Below are 16,164 nucleotides of genomic sequence, written 5' to 3' on the forward strand. Positions count from 1 at the left end.
TCAGTGCACCCATTTTACTATATTAAACATTCTTTGAGATGTTCGAGGATGATATTAGCATTTAACTGAAGTTTTACTATATTATTATGTGCTGCAGCTGGGTCTTGTACAATTATGTTCTGTATAATTTATCTAATTATTATGCACAGAGTTGATACCACACTGTACTATGGAACTTACTGACTTTAGCTCTTAGAAATTTTCCTGTAGTGTATTTTATTACTGCTGTGCTTAATATGTACGCTATACTATATTTATTGACATTATTTTAGTATTATATTTGTATTATTACATCCTGTATTGCACTCTAATGATGCAGCCTATTTCACTGTAAAATTATCAATGGTGAATAAAAATTCTTATGGAGCAATTTTTCAATGGTAGTCTGTGAGCAACGAGGCCATTTGCTATCCAAAAAAATGCCATTTTTTTAGAAATAAGTGTGGCAAATATCGACATTATATTCCAAGGGTGCAGTAAGTCATCATCTTGGATTCTTTAAAGATCCAGAATCAATTTAAATTTAGCTAAGTTTAGAAAAGAAAGTACCATGAAACCGATTTTTAGATATGTTTGATAATTTTTAGATGAGCACTAAAATTTTAAGGGTATATGTAGAGATGGCCGTAAAACAGGGAAATTCACTCAGCTGTGCAATATTTTTCCCTAACTGATCTGGATCTGCCTACCAAATATGTTTATAGTCTATCAAGTTATGCCGTATCTGATTCTGAAGGCACTGGAGAGATGAGAAAAGACCACAGAAACATGTTTCTAATTTGCTGCAATTTCCTTACTGATCTACACGCCTTTCAACAAATGAACCCAGTCAAAAAAGTTACACAGAGTACAATACACCTTCCTCTCACTGGAACAGCATGAAAAAGTGGTCCTGCTCAGCTGAGTACTTTAGTACATAGTACTAAATGGAAATGAACAATTATTTTAGAATTAAGTGCAATCAAAGAGGCATACAGGAGAGACAGTGTTGAACAATGTGCCATTCTCCTAAACAATCTGAACTCACTGTTGAATTGGAAGATCATGCATCAATGGGAGTAATATTGGTTGGAGATGAAAGGCAACAAGCTGTGGGCTGTGAAACTAACTACACGTTTGCGGCAACCATCCTTCCAATCATAGAGGTGGACGAAGTCTTGCTCACTCATTTCTATGTAGGATAGCCCCTTGATCTAACAGGAAGAGCCACCCATTTGTGATGCCTATGGCATAAACATGTCACTAAACCTTTTTTAATGGCATTATTAGATATATTTTATATTCTGATGAGAGAGCAGCAGTAAATTTATATGCGAATTTGCCCTCTATTTTAACAGATGCTGAGACGAATGTAATATGTGTTTAAAATTTTGTGAATTTTGGAAACTCCAGTGTAAACTGTTATATTTTGTTTTATATTTTTAATTGCATCAATTTTTTCTTAATTTATAGTTTTACAATGGATTACTGCACTACTATTTTTGAGTGTGTATGTGGGGGGTTTGTGATTTTGATTTTTATGGAAATGTATGTTTTAATTCATTTTGAAACTTTAATTGATTTGTTTTAAGCACATCTGTCTCTGAAAGATTGTTTTAAGGGCACTTAAGACCAAGACAGCTTGCACTCAGTAACATACACCATCATATCATCATCATTATGTTCAAAATTAATTTGAATTTTACTTAATCTGATCCAGGGAACATTTATCAATCATAGAGTTACATATGAATAAACAGATGACTTAATGCAGAAATATTTGAGAGATATACAGACACGGAATTATGAGAACATTATTATAAAATTTTCTTTACAAGAAGAAGACTTATCATTTATGTCTTAGAAAATAACAGAGCAACTGATACTACTATGTAGTGTTGCACAAAACTACTGTAAACAAACTAGTGATACTGCACTCTTTTGCATATTCTGAAACCTGCTGCCCTGTCTCCCATCCTGCACCAACATTCTGGCCTGTAATGATGTCAACAATACTCAGCACCATCCTGACCCCACTACAACTGGTGTCAGACGTGATCAGTAACATCAAATAATGATGTGGATCAGTATACAGGATCATCAGAACAGAAGGGTGAGTGCAGAAAAACTATCTTTCCTGTTGTGTTCCTTCAAGTATCATGCAATAGAAGGCAGATGGACTGGTGGAATCATCTGAAAGTGAATTTTGTGAAAAGTAATGTGGGAATAAACTTGGATGAGTTCAGGGGACATATGAAAGATGACTACACCAGCATGTGTCTGGTTAGTTGCATGCAGCATAATTCATTAGAACAAAGTGGCCTCTGTATGGAATCATCTCTAGTGATATGATTCACAGGTGAAAGATGCAGACATTATGCCAGAGAGAGAGATGAGTGCACATGTGTGATATATGAGGCAAAAACATTGAATTGCATTGCACTAGTGCTACTTCAAGTGCTTGTCCATCTGTTGACCCTATCGTGTTTTTCGTTTTGTTTGTCCTAGTGTGTTAATGAAGGCTTCACAATGAATGAGACAAAGCACAGCAGGTTACTACTCAGAAAGTGGTTCGGTCTTTCAAATCGGGTAGTTCAACTGAGAGTGGATAATACAGACCTGCATAATCAGTTAGATGCTGTGAAAGAGCAAACAGCTTCATGTAGTTTTGGTGCTCCCATCCTAGGTTCACCCACCACTAACATAGTTGACCCATTTTGAGGCAAGGCAGGTCACAATGTATTAGTGTTTATAGATATCCAGCTGCAAAGCTGGGTTGTTGGACACATAAGCAGTTGTTGAAAATGACCAAATTATGTTTGATGGGGGGCACGTGAACTCATTTAAAGTACCACAAAAAGTGATAGGCATTTGATTAATGAAGAACAGGTCTAGTAAAGCGATATAGGAGGTGGGGGCAGGTCGACAGACACACAAACAAACACAAACATACACACAAAATTCAAGCTTTCGCAACAAACTGTTGCCTCATCAGGAAAGAGGGAAGGAGAGGGAAAGACGAAAGGATGTGGGTTTTAAGGGAGAGGGTAAGAAGTCATTCCAATCCCGGGAGCGGAAAGACTTACCTTAGGGGGAAAAAAGGACAGGTATACACTCCCCCCCCCCCCCCCCCCACCCCCCCCCCCCCCCACACACACACACACATATCCATCTGCACATACACAGACACAAGCAGACATTTGCCTTTACAAATTTGTCTTTAAATATGTCTGCTTGTGTCTGTATGTGTGTGGATGGATATGTGTGTGTGTGCGAGTGTATACCTGTCCTTTTTTCCCCCTAAGGTAAGTCTTTCCGCTCCCGGGATTGGAATGACTCCTTACCCTCTCCCTTAAAACCCACATCCTTTCGTCTTTCCCTCTCCTTCCCTCTTTCCTGATGAGGCAACAGTTTGTTGCGAAAGCTTGAATTTTGTGTGTATGTTTGTGTGTCTGTCGACCTGCCAGCACTTTCATTTGGTAAGTCACTACATCTTTGTTTTTAGATATATTTTTCCTACGTGGAATGTCTCCCTCTATTATAACGATATAGGAGGTGGAATAGACATAGATACTATCACAGCCAATTAAACAGTGTATTACAGAAATAGAATGATTATGTTGAAGGTTCAATCAAACAGTGGAAAATATAGGATGGAATAATGACAATATTATGAAAAGGATAGTTGATACTCACCATATAGTGGAGATGCTGAGTCGCTGATAGGAACAACAAAAAGACTGTCAAATAAAGCTTTCAGCCAAACAGACCTTCATCAGAATTAGACAACATACGCACACACTCACAAAAACACAACTCACACAACCGACCACAGTCTGTGACCTTGGCAGCCAGAGACCAAAGTCGTGTGTGTGTATTTGTCTAATTCTGATGAAGGCTCATTTGCCAAGAGCTTTGTTTGAATATATTTTGTTGCACCTATCTCCAACTCATCATCTCAGCTATCTGTCAAAAATTAATGTAATATCTACTAATTAATGTATAGTGATGACACAAATAGCATCTTTCTGCAGGAAGTTGAGCAAAGTTTGTTTGGTTCACTTTTACAGCGTTTGCCACCCAATGCGTTGAGAAAAGTGCATGCAGAATTTCCAAAGGACTAGATTGGTGCCAAAGACATGGATGTTAAATGCTACTATTGTGTCTGTTCAGGTCACATATGAATAGTTAGTTAGTCGTCAGCTACAATGTAAGAAATGTGGCAGGGTTGGACATCGAAAACTAGACTGCGCAAGTAAAGGACATAATGTACAAACAATCAACTGCTGAACAACAATGAGAGCCACAGGCCCACTGCGTGGCACTCCTGGTACATTTTTATGCTGTAAAAATGTTTGCAGAGGCGGAATGTTGTTTAATTGGTATAGTGAACAGTAGGGAAGATATGTTTTTGTGAGACACAGGTGCTCAAATGTCTGTGGCACGTTTTGATCCCCAAGGTAAAGAGGCAATTAAATCCTCCACAGTATAGGATATGTGGAGGTGGTAGTACACTCAGTGATGTTGAGTTTTTAGATGGGAGCACATTGATTCCGAGAAAATATGGAAGTTTTGCCTCATATGGACAAAGGGTACTGCACAATCCTAGTACTAGATTTCCTGTATAAGCATCATGCTAAGACTGGCTTTGAGTAACACATGGCAGAACTTGGGGGGAACACCATTTCATCTTAGGGAAGTAGTTGTCAGTAGCATACTACTGCAAGGTTCATCTCTCATGAGAGATGAACCAGTTAAACTCTGTGCAAGAGCAGTAAGGATCAATTTGTGTGATAATGTACCATAAGGTACAGGGAAAATGTGGATAAACATGGAAGCAGAAAATGTACTGTGTGTGGTGAAACTACTGGTAGAAAACAATAAGTTCAATAAAGCACATTGTTTTGTGTGCAGGAGTATCGTACATGTACAGGGAACAATGGTGAGCAAGTAGTGCCTATTAATATTGATGATTTTGGGATCAAAAACATGGATTTGTCTGAAGGATTGTCAATTCAGATGTTCTGGACAAAGACGATTCATGAAGGGTGAATTTAAACCTTGGCCATGAGCAAGGCACCAGTACAATTGCATTACATAAGAAGTGAAGCATTTGAAAGGAATGGGAAGAGTAGCAATTGAGAAGTGTCTGTTAGAATTTGAGGACCAGTTTCATTCTTGTGAACATTACCAGGAACCCCAGTGACATAACACAAGATCCCAACAGGGAATCAGTCACCACCGTATTGTGGTAATGGAGGAATTCATTAACAAAAAAATTCCAAGATGGTATTTTTGAGGAGAGTACTAGCTCATAGGGTGGACATGTACTGAAAAAAAGTTCAGACTGAACAAAGAAGTATCAATTCCACTGTGAAACAAGGAAGTATCTATTCTGTTGTGACTACAGATACCTCAATAGTCATACAATCGCAGACTTATTAAATACTGAATAGAATGGAAACTCTTGGCAACTTGGGGCTATGTAGGTATCTTTCCACAATAGATCTGTGGAGGGACTATCATCATTACCAGTACCAGTGAATGGTGTTTGGTTTGAAAAGTGCAGTAGCCACATTTCAATGGTTGTTGGACAGACCTTTGAGGGGATTGAAGCCAAAACAATGCATGGTGTACCTAGATGTTATTGTTGTGTTTGTGAAATACATGAAAAAGCACATTCAACAAGTGAGGGAGGTTTTTAAGAGATTACACTCAGCAAATCTAACTCTTAGTGCAGAGAAAAGTAACTTTTTGCTACAAGAAGTGAATTACTTAGGTTATGTAATGAGACATGATTGAGTAAGAACAGATGCAAGATAGGTGAACACTGTATAGAGCTTTCCTACACCTCAGAGAGGCAAGGAAATTCCTACACCTCAGAGAGGCAAGGAAATGTAGTTGTTTTTAGAGTTAGCAAATTACTATATAGTAAATGTGTCCCAGGATTTGCAGAAATAGATCTCTTACACACTTAACAAAGAAAGGCATGAACTTCCATCAGATGTCAGAAGATGGAAGTGCATTTGAAAAATTGAAGGAATTACTGATAGTCTAATATCAGTTGTTCCAAATTACGAGAAAGAGTTCATACTGTCATGTAATGCTAGCAATCATGCAGCAGGTTGTTTTAAGTCAAGAAGTAGAGGGTAAGGAATATCCAGTTGCCTACATATCATGACAATTGAACTCAGAATGAAACTATTTTACCACAGAAAAGATGATGCTAAGCCTGATGTGTGGCATGATGTACTTCTGCTGTTACTTGTATGAGAAAGCATCTAACATGATAACTGATCACACAGCATCAAACTGGTTATTGAGATGACAAGATCTGTTAAATAGACCTATGCATCTGGCACTGAAACTGAGTGAGTCTGATTCCAAAGTAGTTCATAAACACGGTAATGTGGATGGCCTTAGCAGGGAGATTGCTGTAGTACAGAAAGTAGGTCATAGCACTGCAGAGTGCAAGAGAGCTCAACCTGCTGAAGTGGATTGCACACTACTTTAATAATGAGACCACAGTTTGCCATACATGAAGGCACATTGTGCAAGACAACAAAGCTTGCGCTGTGGTACCTGCTGTTGAGATGATATGTTAAAACATGCGTATTACCATGTGTTATCCAGTCGGGGGGGGGGGGGGGGGGGGGCACAGAACAACATATCGAAGAGTAGCAGAACATTAATGTTGTTGTCTGTATAGACAAGATGTGGAACAGTATGTTAAAAACTGTGTAGCACATGCACCTTGAGCAAAATTAAGCCATCAATGTGTTCTGCTGCAGAGAATCTGAAAGCCAATAAACCTCTTGAAGTGATTAGGCTGTACATTTCAGGACCTTTCAGCCACATACCAGTGGTTAACCGCTATATTCTGACCATAATGGATAATCTCTTTTGCTATGTGAGAATGGTGCGATCCCGAATTAGCAACCTGACACAGTAGGACATGCAATGGTAAAAAATTGATTACTGGGGATCAGTATTCCATAAATGATAATCATGTGTCAGGGCTCCAACTTCAAGTAAGGAATGATGAAGCTGTTGCGCCATTTACTGCATAATCACAGGCTGAGAAAGAGGCCTTTACATTCACAGCCTAATGAAAGAACGGGGTGTTCATCAAACAATAGGGAAAATTCTAAGCCATTATGTGAACAGCAATCACAACGACTGGGACACTATTGCTGTATGAGATAGCGGCTTATAATTATAAAACTTAAGAAAGTACATGTTTATTGCCATACGAATTGGTATATGAGTGGAAAATGTCATCACCATTAGCAGGCCGCGTGGAGTGGCCATGTACCTAGAGGTGCTATGTCACGGGCTGCGTGGCCTCTCCCCCTGGAGGTTCGAATCCTCCCTCGGGCATGAGTGAGTGTGTTGTTCTTAGCATAAGTTAGTTTAAGTAGTGTGTAAAACTAGGGACCAATGACCTCAGCAGTTTGTTCCCTTAGGAATTCACACCCATTTGAACATTAGAAGTAATCAAACCTACGGTAGAAAAAAATGGTGTAATCCAGTAAAAAAAAATCGTGTATTCACAATTTTTTTACAGTGGCAGGGGGAAGTGTAATAAAAATACTAAAAATTCTCACTGCATGACCACAGGGTTGGGGTGTGGGGTGTTTAGAGGTCATTTTTCTAAGTTTTTCTTGACTATCTCGAAAACTGCAGCTACTAGCAAAAATGTTTTCTGGTACAAAACCAAGCTACATTAAATTTCCTACAAAAAAGGTCCTACTTATGTTTTGCTCTAGAACTAACAGTTTCTGCATTGCAAGTGCTGAAAAAATCACACATTATTAAAACAGTTTTAAATTATATACAATTAAAGTATGTTGTTAAATAAGATGGGTTAAGAGCAAATATTAAAGGTTTGTACCACATCTAAGTGCAGTATGACCATATTAAGGCATAAATTATGTTCTTGGGGTGTAACAGGGTGAAAATTTAGAAGTGTAAATGAAAGTAGGTTGCTGGATTGTGCTCATGCACTTCCCTCCTTCATAGGCATGTAATATGAAGAGCGTGCAATCTTTATTCACAATTCTCTCTACTGTATTACATAACAAAAAGCAATCACAGGGTATTTCACGAAGTTATACCAATCCTTCTGCAGCTCGACTTGTGGATCAATAGCAACACAGTGTGCATACATACCCAGGTTGTTAATTTTCCATAAAGTTCATTAACACTACATGGAACACAGATATATAAATTATTAATAATACAAATGCATAAGAACATAATCTACATAAATCTCTACACACTGTTCTACAATAACAGAAGGAAAATGATTCTTAGCCATACTGCAGTGCAGCTGTAGCACACTTCGAGGGAAGGTGACTTCTCCCACCCCCAGTAGGGACTCAAACCTGGATTTCCCACTTACCACAAGTGGTCATCTTAACCACTTTCGCTATCTGACCATGCTTCCCATCCAACCAAAATTCTCAGATGTCGCTCATTACACACATAATGTCCCGTGTCCGTTATCCTCACTGCACGGAGCCTCTCATGATTCCATTAAGAGGTCGAACAAAGAGTGCATCCACACTGAAGGTGTTATTATCTGCCATCAATTTGTATATATTTATGTGCATGTTCAAAAGAAAAGACACCATTCATGATTCTGAAGCTGTATGTACATGTCAAAAGGTAGATTCCAACATCAGCTGCAATTGGGTAGTGAAATAAATCCAATGGCAAAAAGTGTTTGTTTTATTTTGCTATTTTTTGCATTTGTATATATTTATGCTTACTTATGTAGTCAATGTTTTTTGGGTAGTTACCAGTACTTTTCTCAAGGATACTGTGGGAATGGTAATGACATAACTGAAACTTGGCTGGTTGTAGATCTCATTCAAATTTTTAAATGATTTTCAGAGGAGGCAAGTGTTCAATATTTTAAACTTGACAAAAGACTTAAATAAAACCAATCTACAAAATTTTATATAGCCAATTCTTTCATGTTTTAATAACTGTATGTCAGAAATGATATTCAGAGAAAAAACTGTGAGCCTACTTTTTGTCATTTAAAAACTGTAACCAATTTTCAATTTTTCACAGCTTGCTTTGAGGTAACACAACGTATCAAACTTCCTGCAATTATTATCATTGGAAAGTATATAAGCAATAAAAATCGGCGTAAGTTCATGAAATTCAGTACAACAGCAGTACACAAAATTTCAATTCTCAACTAGATGGAGGGTATGATGGCCTGGCTGACTTGACATTGAATGACCCAGTTGACAGTGACCTATGTAGTGTTGGTGTCAAATGGCCTTATTGTTAAATATGGCACCTATTGTTGACAGTGTATTGTAAGGCCATGTAGCCCCTTGGCGGTGCATTAATGAATGGCCAAAAAGTTACTGCACTCTCTCACCATTTACAGTATTACTGACAGACTGCATAAATCTCTACAGCCAGGAATTTCTGGCCATATAGAGTGGGCTGTACTGAGTGGAGCAATTTAATGCACATCTACAGTACATCTTACAATGTAGGTGTAAATATATCTAATGGAATGGAACTGATCATGTTCATGAACAGATTCCATAACATCAAGGTGACCTCCTCCTGATGCAGAAGGAGTCAATTGAAATGTCTGGTCCCGTAGATTTTGGAACAGCTGAGGCTTGAGTTATGCAGTTCACACCTAACAAGCTGTGGAAAGTGCTCTACCACAGATAGCAGAGACAATGAAGTCAACATTGTTGAATACATATTAACAGTAGGTTACACTTGGTGCAGGCTCTTGTGTGTTGGAGGCAGTTGACATCTCCAGCTGTTGAGCTTTATTACATAATAGCTCACTAAACAACTGCAAATAACTACTCAGCACCTTAAAATAACTTCACTATACAAACACAAGCTCAGTTAAGTTATTTAGCCTACTCACATAAGATAAATGGACAAGATATTATGGGGAGTCTTGTTCTATTTGTAAACATTAAACCCAACAACTCATGTTGTGGGGGATGTCACCTTCTTTGGAGGAATGCTTCAGCTGCCATACAGGGTGACTGAGAATCAATTTCTCCTCTAGCAGTGTAGAACAATGTACAGAGATGGATGTAGACCCTGTCCATATAAGTTAGTATTGTTAGTAAAATCAAACATTAGAATATCCAGGACGGAATAATGACAATATTATGAAAAGGATGGTTTTCTACTCAGCACCTCTGCTGTATGGTGAGTAGCAAACCATCCTTTTCATAGCATTATTAATAACTCTTACCTGTATTCAATGCTGTGTTAATGCACACACCAGGTGTGGCTGCGCACTGCGTTGCCAGTAGTTCAAAAGGCAAGCTGCAGAAGGTTTGGCATAATTTTGTCAAATACTCTGTAGTTGATTCTTGTGACTTAGAGGGGTAGAGAGTGTGAAGACTCACCTGTTCACTCTTCAGTCTGCAGATTGCAAAGGAGAGATCTCCATGAGCACAACCACCCCTTCAGCCTATTACACCACAAGAACACAATATATTTGAACACAACATATCCCTTAACACAGTTGCACAACTTACATGTGTTATCAATAATAGGCCACTATTTGTTCTTAACCCACTTCATTTAACAACAGACACCAATTTTATTCTATTAAAGCACTATTTTTAATAACCTGCAATTCTTCCACCCTCTGCAATTTGGAAACTATTAGTCCTCGAGAAAAAATGAATAAGATTTTTTTTCCTTTTTTTTCTAGTACAGTTAATGTAATTCAAGTTTGTATTGGGAAACGTTTTCAATAATCACAAAAATGTTACCTTTAACCCCCCTCCCCCCCCCCCCACCTGTATACTCACATCCCATTCGTCATGAAAAAATTTGTGACCACGCAATTCCCCCCTCCCCCTCCTTATTTTCCTTCTTTGACTGGACTGATAGTAGCAACAGTGCAGTGCTACAAATACACTTCTCAGGTTTGCTGCCAGATAACACTGTGCAAGTTCCACAATAGTTAGTGTCCTCACTGCTGACAGATGCTTCATCGAAAACATGTATCCCTCTTGATAAGATTGTCTGCCATATGGATATGTATTGCCTCCTTGAAAACACAGTCCAGATAAAATTTCACTCTTCTCATGAGACTTGCAGTGTCCCATGTTCAAGCCATGCTGTTACTGCTGATTTATCAGGTTGGCCAAAGCTTATAAGTTGATGGTGTTCAGAACAAAGTACTTGCACAGTGTGATAACATGCTGTAAACAGCAGGATGACTTTTGCAGTGGGTTCCTCTATACCTTCATTTACATGCCGACATTTTACTTGCTTTGAACAGAATGCATCACATATCCGTTTATCAAAAAACTTCTGTTGGAACACTATTCTTTGGTGTACAGCTCACTTGGCAGGCAGTCAGGATTCAGACCACATGTGCTCTATGTACGAAGGAGTATAAGACACTACCACATTGTACAAGGTGATGAGAGCTTCTGGCCTACAAATATAACTCTTATTTGGTTTGGTTTGCAGCAGACACTTTGTCTCAGTATTCTATCAGCTTTTCTTCTAACCATGACGTCCAGAAATGGTAAGCGCCATTTACATGGTGAACTGAATATTTGAGTGGAGGGAGTTCAAATTCTGGCAACACATAGGTATTGTTTCTGTTCCATGTGGGCACCATACAAATGAGTCGTCAACCTACTGCCAGAAGTAGGAAGGTTGTGGAGTTGCTGACTGCACAGCTTTTCCCTTGGTTTTTCATGATTAGTTAGCAATAATGGGAGACAAGGGACTTCCCACGGCAATGCCACTCACTTGCTCAAAATACTGGTTGTTAAATAAGAAATACATTGAGGTAAGCTATGTTCAAACAATGCCACAATGTCATTCTCGAAAATGCTGCTAACAAGGTCTAATGAATACTGTAGAAGCACTCTCCCAAGTAGGGATACAACATAAAGCTAACCAAATGATAACATGGTTGTAGTTTAAATATCTTCAGACAACCCTAAAATCCTCTGAATTCTGAATGTGTTGGCCACTTTTGCCTATGAGAGGTTCCAACAGCAAAGTAAGTTATTTAGCAAAAATGTAAGTAGGCACTCGAATATTACTCATAATAGGTGGAAGAGGGGACCTATCTTTGTGAAACTCTGAGAGACCTTATTGTCTTAAGGAACCACAGCCTGTTGGCACAGGCCCTTGATGATGATAACCAGAATAGAGCTCCTTCTGAGGACATCTTAAGAATTTTTTCCCTGAATCTTACAAGTTGGATCCTCTCTGCAATATGGAGGGTTTACCTTGCTGTTGTACTCAGTTTGTGATAGGGGAGTGGCATTTTCCATGTTGGTTGGGGAAATGATGACGTCCTTGTTTGCTCTAAAGTCCTGCAGAGCTTTCCTTTCTGCTGAAGTAATATGGAACTTCTTTATAGACAGAGTTTTGGGTTAACATTTGGCAGGTGTCTGTCTAATCTCTTCTGTATCCTTACTAGGAAGTTTCAAGATTGCCTGTTCAATTCCAGCTATCACATCATAGACTGGAGCTGTCCCGGATGTCGGTGCAAAGCTCAGACCTTAGCACTGAAGAGATTAGGAAGGACATCTACTATTTTAGATTCACAATAAGAAAAATAACAGTTGCATCTGCAAAATGAACTAAATGAGCTGTAAACTTATGGTACAGGCCTATAAGCAAATATTTAACTTAATTATTCCAGACTAGCATTCATAAATTCCTCTGCTGTATAGAAGCATTTTTTCTTGAGTATCGTTTTTACTTTTACTACTTCTCTCTTCGACTTAAAGCTTTCGGATGGCTTGTTTTACAGAACTGCTCCCATTTGCCTTGCACTGCTGTATTCTTTACACAGCCAATGGTTTATTACTGATATCGGTGCCTTATTAGATTGAATGTATTGATGAAGCTCTATGTCTTTATTTTTTGTGAAAATATGTAAATTTTCTTGAATAAAACAATCTGTTTCATCAATATAAATACAAGGCATTGGCAGTATAGTCACCTTAAAAATATACGTTTAGTGGTTAAATGGACTTGTCTCATTATCTAAATTACCGTATTATCTTGTGCATAACAACTGTTTATTTACATTTACTGGTTAAATAGACTTGTCCCACTATCTAAATTACCGTATTATCTTCTGCATAATAACTGTTTATGAACGACTTCCTAATTAAATCGAGATATCTACATTTTATTAGGTTCGTTAACATGTTGGTAACTAATACGCAAAATAGTAATAACTGAATTGCTTAACCTTTAATTTAATAAGTGAATCTTTTAGGAAGAAGTTTTAAAGTACTAGTTTACTATACTTACAATTATTTACATGCTACTTCATGGCGAGACGTTTTTCCGTATTTGTGTTATCAGATAGGCCTACTCGGGTGCACTTTCCGTATGAATTAAAGGGCATACGCGATACAATACCGGAAAATTAAGCTCGGCAAATAACTGAATAAAACTACCCGTAATTGATAAACTTGCACCACTTTAACTGCGATTGTTACATGAAGTAAGTGTTTATTCTTTTCTTCTGTTTTCTAGTGTGACCATTTATCTGACATCATAGAACTTTGCCTACAAGCAGTCGAATACATTGTAGGGTTTATTAAGATTAAAAACAATGAATGTATTTGGTTGTTCGTTTACGTATTCTGTTTCGATTGCTTCCCACTCCGGCAATTAATTGCTGTACGTAATTCGGCAGTCACCATGTCAGTACATTTGTGCCGGTACTACTCTTCTTTTGTTCCAACAATGAACAACATTTACACAATACGGGTGGTTGTGTTCTTGACCCGAACCGGCGAACACAACTGTCAATGTTGTCGTTTTGACGTATTTTGATTGATTTTGTTTTATATTATTTTTATGTTCAAAACCGAAAAGAGCGCTTCTAATCATTTATTGAATAAATCAAATTTGTTAGGCCACATCATAGAATTACAGTCTTAATATGGGAGCAAAATACACAGAGTTTGATTACAATGAGGCCAACGTAAAAGTGGTATGTAATCTGATGTAATCTTAAAGTGAAACTGAGAGAAATATTTGAAATTTAATAACCATATATTATCCCTATCACGACAGGATTTAGAAGCAATAAAACAACATGAAGTGGACGAATCCTTAGGACCTATGGACAGAGCATTGCATCTAATAAGGTATGTCAAGTGATCGTTTATTTCTGGGGGGGTTACAGTACGCTATTAAAAAAAAAATCATAGCAGTAATCGTTACAGTTGTTGTGGGTAGTCGATTATTGCTACCTTGTGTTGCTTTGGAAAGAAATAGAAAAATTCTCGTGAATTTTGGCCGCATCCTCTGGAATCTCTTGAGGGTGGACAAGTTTCACTCGGGCGTTGGTAACTAAATGGGGCACGGGGCAAGATATTAACCAACGCACATGGTATGGTTTGCTAATTGCCTTCGTAACATACGTCCGTTCGTTTCTGTGGTGCGGCAGACGAATCACGTCCTGACACTATTCAGACGTGTAATGAAACCTGTCATATGAATTACAGTAGATGCATCTGCAAACTTGGTTATTTGTTTGGACGGACTCTTTTGACGCACAAAACCTTTTTTTTTTATTTTTCTCATATGGATCTATTTCTCAATACCGTAGCGTCCATTTTCACTTTACCCGCTCACCTTTCCCGTAGAAATATTCGTACTCTTGTCATACTATAAGTGTGGCAGTGTCACCTCGCCCTTGCTTCCTTCATCGTGGTGACAGATGGCTATATCACAGCCCGTGTTGTTTGTTAGGTTGGAATCAAGGGTGCCCATTTCGATTGTTTGATCTTATGTAATTGAATTGGAGTTAATGGTAATGTCCGATTTTGATACCTCTGGGTCAAGGAAGGTTGTACTTTTGGTGCTAAAAATTCTGCAGCCCAGTATATTGTCCCCTATGTCAATAAAATTTTACTTCTTTGGAAGTACTAACATGGTGTATTTAGTCAGAATTCATAAACCCATCACACATAAAAAAATTAGACATCCCTAGGATGTTTATGATAATGATTTTAATTCAATGGGGAATAGATCCGACAAGTTTCATCAGTTACACCTTATTCATCTGAAGTCACTCATTGATGATTAGATTCAATAGAATTCCCGAGTTATGGGGATGTTGACTGCTGTGTTTCACTTGCTATTCCGTATAATCACTTGCTATTCCGTATAATTTCAAACATTTTCCATGGGATTAACGTAGGATGATACAGTGGTCCAATTGAGGATGCCCCTAGTGTTCATTAATTCAGGAATGAGACTGACAGACCTGCGTGCACAGCTTTTGTATACAGCTATTGTCAATGTGGAAGATTGTTATGTCTACAGCATATTCATCATGAATGTATAGAAGGAAATGTAAGATTAGGTCACTGATAATTTAGAAGTAAACACCCTGAGACATTTTCACAAATAATGAATTTCAATCCAATAGCATTGCCGGCATTCTCGATAAAAAAACTGAAAAACCAAGCCACATCATTACTGTAGCCAGTAAACAATGCACATGAGCGAAAAGAAAATGGTATATTTTCATAGGTAAAATTTCTAATAAGCTATGCAAAATTTTAAAGGTGAAGGGTTTCTCTGCGTTTTGCTACATTCCACAGATATTAGGCAGATGTTACTTCAGTTCGAAAGATAAACAATTGGCCATCATAAAATTGGGGTTTTTAAGATTATCTGCTAAGATCATTGGGTATCGTGTATCGGGTTTGGCGATCAATCTGTACTAGTTTTGCAGAACAACATGATGGCTAGTTATTAAAGCCAGATTTACCCTTTGCAGAAGGTTGCTTAAAAACTAAAATCATAAGTATGTAATATGTGGACACCGAAGCCCTACATGCGAACAAAAAGTATGTAGAGCTCACTCAGTTAGAAATATTAGAAATTTAAAAAAAACTGCATTTGCAATTGGATGAGCAAACTCAGTTCAGTTATTCGCCCCTATTAGTCCTGTACATAGGAGGAGAACCTTGGTGCCTTCATTGGTCAAAAGCTGACACAAACGTATATTCCTGTGCACATAGTTCTACTCCAGTGTGTGTTTATCCAGAGCTTTTCTAAATGCTGTCATTATGAATGTGCAGAATAAAAATCAAGAATCTGTAGGTTAAGAAGTTGACATGTTTACTTGGTTGCCATCTTCAGGTTCTCTTATATACTAGAAAA

Source organism: Schistocerca piceifrons, chromosome 4, assembly GCF_021461385.2.
Source record: "Schistocerca piceifrons isolate TAMUIC-IGC-003096 chromosome 4, iqSchPice1.1, whole genome shotgun sequence".
Classification (NCBI taxonomy): domain Eukaryota; kingdom Metazoa; phylum Arthropoda; class Insecta; order Orthoptera; family Acrididae; genus Schistocerca; species Schistocerca piceifrons.